This window comes from Tenrec ecaudatus, chromosome 9 (assembly GCF_050624435.1).
Source record: "Tenrec ecaudatus isolate mTenEca1 chromosome 9, mTenEca1.hap1, whole genome shotgun sequence".
Lineage (NCBI taxonomy): Eukaryota > Metazoa > Chordata > Mammalia > Afrosoricida > Tenrecidae > Tenrec > Tenrec ecaudatus.
The window spans coordinates 117,800,861-117,811,561 of record NC_134538.1 but is presented as its reverse complement, the minus strand read 5'-3'; the positions used below and the strand labels follow the sequence as shown (position 1 = coordinate 117,811,561).

General features: G+C 37.7%; 1 non-coding gene across 1 annotated transcript; it reads left to right on the top strand.

Annotated features, from left to right (window-relative positions):
• Window positions 1-6,143: 6,143 nt before the first annotated feature.
• Window positions 6,144-6,306, top strand: LOC142457677 (U1 spliceosomal RNA). The gene has a single exon (XR_012786374.1). It is a non-coding gene; the product is annotated as a U1 spliceosomal RNA (small nuclear RNA).
• The last annotated feature ends 4,395 nt before the right edge of the window (window positions 6,307-10,701 follow it).

The window sequence follows — 10,701 nt, the reverse complement described above, 5'->3', positions numbered from 1 at the left end:
ACATTTATCAATTTACCTCATGTTTGTAAGTCTCTTCCTTGATAATGTCTCCACTAGGCATTTATTTAGTAAACTTTCGTGCACTTCTTAAATGTCTGGTATTGTTCATATTTTATAAATATGAAATGGATACATTAAGGCAAAGTTCCTGTCTTGTAGTCAAGAAGAAAAAAGATACACTGTTATGCAAGGTGTTTTGGTTTTGTTATTAGATAACATAATATGAAAGTATTCCGTTCAGACATCTTGAAAACTGGAATTCTTAGCTAATGGAGAGAGAGTTAGAACTGTCGCGACATCGGTTCTTCGGAGGATCTGCGGTGGAGACCAGGAGACCAGGGCTGTCACCAGAGATAAAATACAATTCTGCTCTCTCCTGTGGAGCAGAGTCTACTTACAGAGCAGGGGCTCACCGTCCAAGACTGTTGAAGTGGGGGGACGGAGTGGGGAGGGGCTGGGAATCACTGCACAGGCCCTGAGATTGCTATCTTAAGATAAATTTATAGCCCTCAATAAAATTGTTTTTAAGAAAAATCTAACAATTTAAAGCTCCTTAGCTAAAGTATGTATTTGTCCTTTAATAAGATTTTTTTAAATGATTGGAAATCAAAATCCAATCAAATTTGCCTAAAAGATTGTTATTATTCTTTTTCTTAGAATCCTTGAGTCGTTGAAACAGTTCAATTGATTGGCTGCTAACTGAAAAATGTCATGTTTAATTTCATCCAGAATTACCTGGCTAAAAGATTAGCCATTTATTTCCGAAAGAGTAGTCATTGAAAACTTTATAGAGCATAATGGTGCTCTCTCACATAATGGTTCAATGAATGAGAAAAACTCCATGATAATTAGTGATAATTTTATTTCTCAAATAAAAGGAAATCCTAATTGTCCATTACCAGAAAAACACTCAGTATCACTATGAATACAGAAAAAAACCTCAAGAATGCACATACATATGTGTAAATATTAATTTTTGCTGAACTATAAATAGTTCCATAATTGCAGAAACTCTAGAACTGTACTCAGATAGCTTTAGAGGAGAATATCTTTATAATATAAGAATAAATTTATATGCAGTCAACTTTACAGTATTATAAGGACTGAAACCCTTTTTTTCCCCTGTGAATTTAATAGTGCTAAGATGTCCTTGGACTATTATAGTCATTTCAGAATTTCTTTGTACTTAATAAATTTCCACAAATATTAAAAGTACATTTTTCAAAAAAAAAAAGATAAACTTACAGATACGTTCCTCAGAGGACATAAAGCATGGGCTCACTGCTTAGTTATTCAGAGAATCTTCTTGAAATTTTAATTTCAAAATTATCTCAGCAAACTCATTGATGCCTGTTAGAGAAGACTTACTTTGAACTCAGAAGAATTACTGCTGTGACTATTTGCAGCTGGTAACTGGGAACAGGTAGGCCTTTTCTTTCCTTCCGGAGCCCTGTTGGCGTAGTGGTGAGTTGGCTGCTAAGCCCAGTGCCAACAGTTCTCAGTCAGCCGCTCTGTGGAAGAAAAGTGCTCCCCACTGCAGTAAAGAGTTACAGTCTCAGAAACCCAGACGGCATTCCATCCTGTCCTATAGGGTCACTATGAGTCAGAATTGACTGGATGGCTGTGAGCTTGGTTCTTTGGGGAGTTTCTTTCTTTTAAAAAGGTATTGTTGAGACCCATGCCTTGAATATGGCTCAAAGGACAGAGAGCCAAAGCTTGAGCAGAATTAAAATGACGATCTTTGAAAACTTGGCTGGGTTGAGTTACATAACTGGTAGGGTCACCATGAGTCAGAATTGAATTAATGGAAGTGAGTTCGTAAGAAAAATCAAACCATTTCACAGGATTATGTAAACTTATTAAGATAGGGAAGTAAATGAAAACAATGCAGTTGGTGGATTTCATGAAAAGCTGTTGACCTGAATCTAATTAACCTAAAATGATGTAAGATTAAAATATCATTCACTATATAATTTCCTTTATAAAAATGTAGCAAGTTTGATTGAAAATTGTTAACTCCTCACATCTTTCAATTTTCTACACTAAACAATATTAATCTTTGCTATTCTGAAATTTCCATCACTCCAGAATGACACTTTCTAAAGCCAGAAAGAGGAGACGTTCAAGTCCCATGAAGACTGGCAGAGGTCTCCTGGAGCAGTTATCCCCCTCTGGCAGGGTTTCCAGGAGTCTGCAGGGACTCCATGACCGTGAGTTTCAGTTTTGGGTTTTTAAGATCCCAAAACGCAGTTGCATCATTCCAGCCTCTGCTGTCACGTGCCATACATCTCTGATTCTCGTTGGTGAAGGCATTTATTGTCCTCTGTAACCACATAGAAAAAGAGAGAGACGTTGTTCTTTTACTTTGTATATTTTAAGCCTGATTCTCTCTCTCTCTCTCTCTCTCTCTCATTTCTTCTCCAAAAGCCTCTTGCCCTTTTAGATAAATGAACTGTTGGTGGATCTTCCTCACCAAACTTTGAAATATTTCTATGCCATTATATCACATAACCAAAGTTTTCATTTTGTTTTGTTTTACCACACACACATTATTGAATCGATTCTTCAAACAAACCACCGTGGAGAAGATTCAAAACAAAAACAAACCCTTTGTCCTAGAGCGTATTCAAACTCATGGTGACCTCACAGCTTTGCAGGGCGTGACAAAGTGTGACAAGCAAACACACTCCGCAGGGCTTTCGGAGTGTCCATAGTTGTAATTTTACAGAAGTCATTTGCCAGGTTTTGAATGGTGGCACCGCCGATTCAGTGCAGCTTGCTCTTAGTCTTGTGTAGTCCCTGACTAGCCCAACCTGCTGCTGGTGAGTCACTTCTGACTCCTAGTGGACCTACAGGGCAGAGCTTCCTTGAGTTGCCAAGAATATAAATTTGGACAGGAGCAGGAAGCCCCATCTTTCTCCCAGAGAGTTTCTGGTGGGTTTGTGCAATTGACCTTGAGGCTTGCAGCCTCACCCTTAACCCTAGACACTAACAGGTCTTATTTTTAGTTTAGTACAAATTGTAATCTTAATCATGTTGTTTAGAAAATTGATACTTGTCCATTAATAATATTAAATGTTAAGATTATTTAAAAATAAATAAAATAAAATGTGAAGATATCTGTTACAGATTATTAAATAAGAACCAGTAACAAGCGCTACCTGGCTTTGGGGATAATCCTCTTGGGCCAGTGGGAAAACGGACTCCAACTTTGTGGTCCACACATCAGAGTGCCGGCATCTGGGGAAAGTAAGAGTGTGTTCTTTTATGCTTACTAAAATTCTTTTATATTTAAAAGTTAAAATTGATGAGAAAAAAACAGAGTAGTTTCAAAAGAGAGGGCTCATAAAAAAGTAGTTTGGAAATTTAGGAAGAACAGTTTCATGATTTACCTTTTGTAATTTAGCATATTAATTGGCTGATTGATGAGAAAGAGCTGCATTTTCACCTCCTTCAGCACCACCTGGCTTCAAGTCTTCTCTTTCCCCTACAGCTTTCTTAAATCAATGACCATGTCCCAGGGACTTGGCTCCCAGTCTCCCCAAAACTGAGGCTATGGTCATTACACCTTTGATTGGAAATCTGCCATCCAGAGTACTTGTGATAAGCAGAAGAATGAGCAAAACACAATGCCTGCATTACACGGTGTTCTGGTTTCCAAATATGGTCTTCCAGATTAGGGTGCCCACAAGAGCCCTCCTGCTAGTAGACCACCAGGTAGCCATGTCACCTTCCCTTGATAATTAGACTTCATAGCAAAACTTTTATTTCAAAATCAAAGATCTCTAGTCTTTGGGATTACTTGTTCATATTTTTTCTCTACATAACAGAATATATGATCTTGGAAATATTATGAAAACAATGTCTCTTTGTCCCTTTATATATGTAGAAATAGCTATGAAATATCCTTAACTGGAGGAGAGCAATAAAACTCTTGGCAACCAAAGTGTAGTTTGTTAACTCTGGATGAACATTTGGATCCTGATACCTAGATCCCAACCTAATTGTAACTAAGTATCTAAGGGTATGGGCATTAACAATTTTTTTAACTTTCTGGGTGTTTCCAATGGACATTCAGGTTTGAGAGTCTCCGCTCTAGCACTTGAGAACAAATAAACACAGAGTAGGAAAGATTCTTAGCAGAAAAAGAAATGAAAAGAAAAATCAGAGAACCTCCTACAAAAAATATGAAATGCAAAGCACATATGAAAACTTATACTTGGTGCTATGCCATAATTACAACACTGGCTGTATCTGAGCTCAGTGTTTCAACCACACTGTCAATCTATCTCATGCAGGGCCATCCCCTTTCACACCAGCCCTTGGCTTTCAAGAGCAGGTGTCTGAAGGCAGCTTCGTGGTTTTATGCAACAAAATCAGGACAGCTTTGAATGCCGGTCCTGCCTGTTCATACAGTATCAGACAAGACTGAATTATCTAAAGTTTCTGGTGTGTTTGATGTTTTTATTGTTTTATATTAAGCCACCTCTTGGTAGAGATGAATATCCAAGGAAACATTGATTATAAGGGCCACTGTTGATATTGTTAATAGAACTTTATCTTTGGGTCTTTTTCAGGCAGAAGCAATTAATGGAGCCCTATGAAGTAACCATGCCTTTGAATAAGCCATACACAGTAACATTCCTGATTTTGATCCACTCATTTCTAACATAGCTTGATACATGTATTTAATTTTTAAAAACATATTCATTCATTTTATGACCAAGTTAGCAGATGTCATTGACTCAGTGCATGTGACCCTGTATGTGTGTGTCCATCGATAGTGTTTACAAGTGGCTGACATTTTGGAAGTAGCCCACAAAATCTTTCTTCTGAGGGGTCTCTGGTAGGCTCAAACTTCTGAGGTTGGTGACCATATTAACCCTTTGCCACACAGTCTTTTGACTCATGGAAATTGTAGTATCTAGGATTTCCTAAACGGTAAATCATTAGGGAAGCAGGTAACCTTGTCTTTATCCCAAGGAGAGGCTGGTGGATCTAAATGGCCAACCTTGTAGTTAACACTGCTACACTTACCCAGCCATGCCATCCCCAAACACTAGCTTCCCGCCACCAGCTTCTCTATGGGGGAAAGAGTAGCCTTTCTACTCCCATAAGAATTACAATCTCAGAAATCCACAGGGACAGTTCTTCCCTCTCCTACAGGGTCACTATGAATTGGAATTGACTCAATGGTGGGGTGTTTAGTTTTGGAGTACACATGTAGGAGGCTTGATTTCACAGTGTGTTTCTAGCGGAATACAAACCCAACGTCAGTAGTTCAAAACCACTAAGAGCAGTTTTATTCTGTCTCATAGGGTCGCCATGAGTCAGAATCAAGTCTTTGACAATCAATTTGATTTCATTAATGCACATTTACCAAAATGAAGTAAATGTAGTTATTAATGAAATTGTTTTTCTCTCCTTAATACAGCTCATGTAATCCATTAGTAGAGGCTACATGTATTTCACTTTATTTTAATTACATCAACAACAAGAATCGCTGCTTTGAGTTCACTTCAACTCCTAGGGACCCCATAAAACAGAGTAGAGCATGGCAACAAAAGATACGGTTTCCAGGGTGTCCATCTTTCTGAAAGTAACTGGCCTCATTGTTACCTGTACCACAGCTGGTGTCAAGACAATGGACCAACTGGTCCAATCCTTTACCAAGCTCTCTAAGCAACAGTGACCCCTTAATTCCCTGGGATGATTTTATCCGTTATCTTAAGGAGTCCTGATCTGATGACTTGATGGTGCCGTGGAGTAAGCATTGAGCTGCTGTCAGGGACTGATGAATAATCTGCTTCCAGAAAGGTTTACAGCTGCGAAGCCATATGGAACATTTCTACTCTGTGTTATAGGGATGCTATTTCTGAAGTAACTCAAAGGCAGTGGTGTCTTGTTGTTAGTCTAATGTTGCTCTTTTTACTCTAAGAAATAAAAAATAATGCATTCTCTAACAATGGATAAAAAAATCCATAATAACTAAGGTGTTTACTTAACAGCATATTAATAATCAGAGTTAAAGAGCAACCATTTCTAAAACACCAAATGTGCTTTCCATAACGATAAACGTCCTTACTTTTCAAACATGAAAGGAATTGATAAGGATAAAAATTACGATGTTAAAGACCATGCTCGTACTTCCCTGGCAGGGAGACACCGCGATCATGAAGGCGGTTTTCCCAGGGCGAGGCTCACCCATCGCACTCCGGAGGTGCTGACCCCTGCGATTTCCCCAAATGTGGGAAACTCGACTGCATAATTTCTGGTAGTAGGGGACTGCGTTCATGCTCTCCCCCATAAAAAACAACTGTGCTCAAATAGAAAAGAAGCCTACCATGTTAGTAACATCTTAGAGTAACTTCAATATTCATATGAAATACAGAATTCTTTACAATATGTTTCTAAATGTGTTACCAGGTTTATGCATAAGTAAAGTTCTCATCTTTCTATAATATATCACATGGAACTGAATGGTTACTTATTTACTACAAAGTACTGATTGAACATCTTTATTTTGTCTTAAGTATCCTGAACTCAGAATGTGAAGCACGTTTTATTTTCATGAAGTACATTGAAAAATTAACAAGTGTTTCTCTAAAATCTGTTATTCTGTCCATAACCAGTGGCCATCTTGATCTGTGGAATATCAATATTTCATAATCTAAACTTTGTAACTTCTGCATCTACTGAACATAATTTGTTATTTTTAAATTTCTTTTTTTTAAACCAGGCAAAGGTTCTCTTCCTCATTCATGAATGACTTCAGGAGCCAGGTCCGAGAGAGAGAGAGAGAGAGAGAGAGAGAGAGAGAGAGAGAGAGAGAGAGAGAGAGAGACCCTTAAATTCCTTTTAAAAAGAAAAGAAAGTGGCTTAATTTGTGGAGTCAAGAGTCATTTGCTCTTGATTACAAAGCTAAACAGCTAAACATGCAAATTAGAGTCACCTCTGTGCAGAGACAGCACCTTGACATTCCCCTGGGCAGTGATCCCGGCCGAATTATGGTAGGTAGCCCCTATTTATGTATTTGCTAGCAAGTGCCTTGTCTCTCTCCTTTCAAATATATAGGAACTCTTTCTTGAGCAGGTTATTCAACTACATAGCTATATAGATTAGAAACCATTGGTTTTTTAATGGATAATAGAATTCAGCTGAAAACCTGATCTTATTTAGCCTGTGTATGAAGGCACTTGAGAATCCTGAAGTGTTTCATGGTCATAAATTCTCCCAGGATCATAACTAGAGATAGAGAAGATTGGTTCAATCTATCTTGGCCCTAGATATCCATTCAACAAGAGATTAATTGAATAAAGCTTGGTGCACTTGCTTTCTTTTCAGTCAGAATGATCAAACTGAATAATATAGAGGTATTTTATTTTGCTCAACCATAGTTGCTAAATTTTCAATATTGAAAATATATTATTTTTATAACAAAATACTAAGTAAAGGCAAAAAATCATGGCGTTTGGAATCCAACCCTGTGGTTTTAAGTTACTTTCCCTACACATAGTAACTAATATTAATTAATACCTTATCCTAAGACTAGACTTTTTGTCCAATGTTTATACATTCTTATGAGTTGGATTTTCCCCCTTTTTCCTCTTATTTTATAATTAGAGTCACCCAGAAAAGTAGATAAAACTCGTTCTTTCTCTCATTATTTCTTTCTTTTTAAAGTAGCTCTTCCTTCAAATTGTGGAGCATCTGCTCTTATCTTTCTCTACTCGATATGTGTTAAGAAGCCTGACCAGGGAAGAACAATCCTTGCTGCATGTCCACCAGCTCAGGCAACCTTTTATCAAAAACTGTTCTGAGAAGCTTCATTTCCATGGAAAGCTACAAAAATATAAAAGAAATCCTACTCTGTCCCAACACAGCCAATCCCTATTTGGTCTTCAAAAAAGAAAAGCGTCACCATTTGTTGATTGCTCCTGCCCTATAGAGAGTGAATTTGTAAATGGGTGTAAGAGTGGAGAGCCTCATCTTTCTCCTGTGGAGTAGCTGGTAGGTTTAAACCACAGAACTTGTAGTTAGCTGCACATCCACAAAGCTTAGTGTCACTGGGATCCTTAATAAAAATAAAGGTCTGTAATTATTTTTTTGAAAATATCTTCAAAGTGGAAGTTTTTGACAATATTATCTTTAAAATGGTCTAACCCCTCCCTCAACTTCTCTTCAGTATACAGACGTATGGAGACAAGCTATCATGATTGAGAAATGCCCATTAAGACTTACTTTGCTTCTAATATTCTCACTTAATTAAGTTGGATGAAATTCCATGATGAAATTATACTGCTTGTATACCCACTCATTTGTGAGCTTATCTGGGAGTCAGCCAGAGCTCATGTCTCTTGATACATGCTGTCAGTCATTAAATATTTAAAAAATAAATCTATAAAAGTTATTAACATTCTTGAGTATTACTTTCAAAGTTCGTTTATCTCACCACCGAATAGAATTTTAATTAAACATAATTTCTGTATCTGACTTTTCTGAAGACAATAAATGAAATATATTGCAAATAGAAATACCTGTAGCACTATCCTAGGCTCAATGATATTAGCAAAATAATTGGCAAAAAAAGACATGAACTCTTACGATCAGTTGAGTTTGCATGGTAATACAGGAGAGTTTATATTCATGTTACTCAGAAAATGTGTTAGAGATGAAATGGGCAGTTAGGATGGAGATAGTTTTATGGTGGCCAAATTGGTGTGTTTAATAGCCTGAGAAATGGTGGCCAAATTGGTGTGTTTAATAACCTGAGAAATGATCATTAAGTCCAGAATAAAATAAATGAATAAAGAGGAGAACATGAAATAACATGTTGGAGAATGTATGGCCACAGAAATTTTAATATCATTCTAAGTACAAGAGGAAGTAATTTTCTCAGAGAATTGACATGGCTTAGTGAATGTCACTTGTGAGGGTGGAGAACTGGAAGTGGGAGGACACTTGGGGATAGAGAATCTCGTGGAAGGTCTATCAGAAGATTGGCAGGGGTGAAGAACTAGATCAAATACAAATCAGATCAAACATCTGAAGTAGAATAAAAATTGTGGGTTAAATGATCAGTCTTTAAAAGATATGAGTATAAATAATATATCCTATAAAGAAATGTATGGTTTTGGTTTTGTGTTAAAAGAGGGCCTAGAATGGAATCACGACGAGTACAGAATTAAGAATTTGAGTAGCAGATAAAATCCACAATACTAGGAAGAAGAGGATGAAAGCAGACTTGCAAATTAAATCAATGACACAGTACTGTCTTACCCCCATCCACAGTGGTAGTTCAATTAAAAAAAAAAGGAGTGAGAAACAAATTCTGGAGAGGGGGCGGGGAGGTGGAAACACTTATACCCTGCTAGTGAACTTAACGATATGTGCAACCACGTGGAAAGCGAAATGCAGCTACCTAAACAACCGGCAACAGAAATGCCGAATGGCCAATAGTACCTTTTCCAGGCATACATCCCAAAGAAATGCGAGAGAACACAGTCAGATGTTTGGGGCAGCACAGTTCGCAATACCAAGAATAAAAGAATAATTTTTAAAAGCCATCCCTCAAAAAACAGTGATAGAACCTTGAAACAACTCATGGAATGGAGGGACTTGGAAGCCATTATGCTGACTGAAGTCAGTCAATCACCAAAGGACAAGTGGAAATCCACTAGTATACGATTAGATGCCAACATGGAAGCAGTCTTCTGCTCCCAGGTCATGTAATCTTCTAATTCAGTGTTTTAAGCAAAGAGGTAGAGAGCCTGCCTAGTGTCTAGGAACCATGCCCCACCCCTCTAAACGTACATCTTAGAAACAACCATGACAAAAGAGACCTCACCTCAGCTGGGCTCAGTTTGTCAGGATCAGATACTGATGACTGCTCTGTTGGTGCTCAGGCAACCCCAAGGCAACAGACACCCATAAAGGGTAATAAATAAACCTTACTAGAAATTCAAGTGGGGGTGGGTGGCTGGGAGCCTGTATGTCTTGGAGAAGGCAAGTTCATTGCCACTGGTAGGGGAAAAAAGGAGAAGCAACCTCCCTCCTATCAGGAAAAAAATATTTTGCCATACTTACATAGAGCCCAATGGGAGAATATGCCTGGTTCCATGTTCCTCATGAAGAGATCACTGAAGATATGGATGCTACAGCAAAGTGTGGTGAAGAAACTTGATGGTGCCTTTTTATCAGAATAAATAGAATCTGGAGTCATAAAGTCTTGTCTTCAAACAAGCAACCTTCTAAGGGAGATATCAACTAAGTCCAATTCTATATGGAAGAAGCAAACTAGCTTGTGTGACCCAAGGATTGTAAATGATATAATACAAATACCAAAGAGGGTAATAAATCAGAACTTAACTGTGAACATACAACATGCAGAAAGCTATGCATGACAATGGAAACTCAGAATCCATACACATATATTAAGCCTTGGGTAAATCTCTCAGATCATAGTAGAGATTGAATAGCCTTGTTATCAGACAAAGAATGTTATAAAGATGGTTATGGGAGATGTAGTTAAGTTAAAATGTAACATCTTATTTGATCTCCTTTTTGATGCATTTAAATGTTATTTCCGTTAAAAAACATAGGTAAAGGGGAAATGCACACAGAGTCAGCCTCGGTGAATCCCCTCAGACTATAGACCAGGAATGTGATCAGCCTTCCTATCATGGAGAGTGCTTCAGAAAG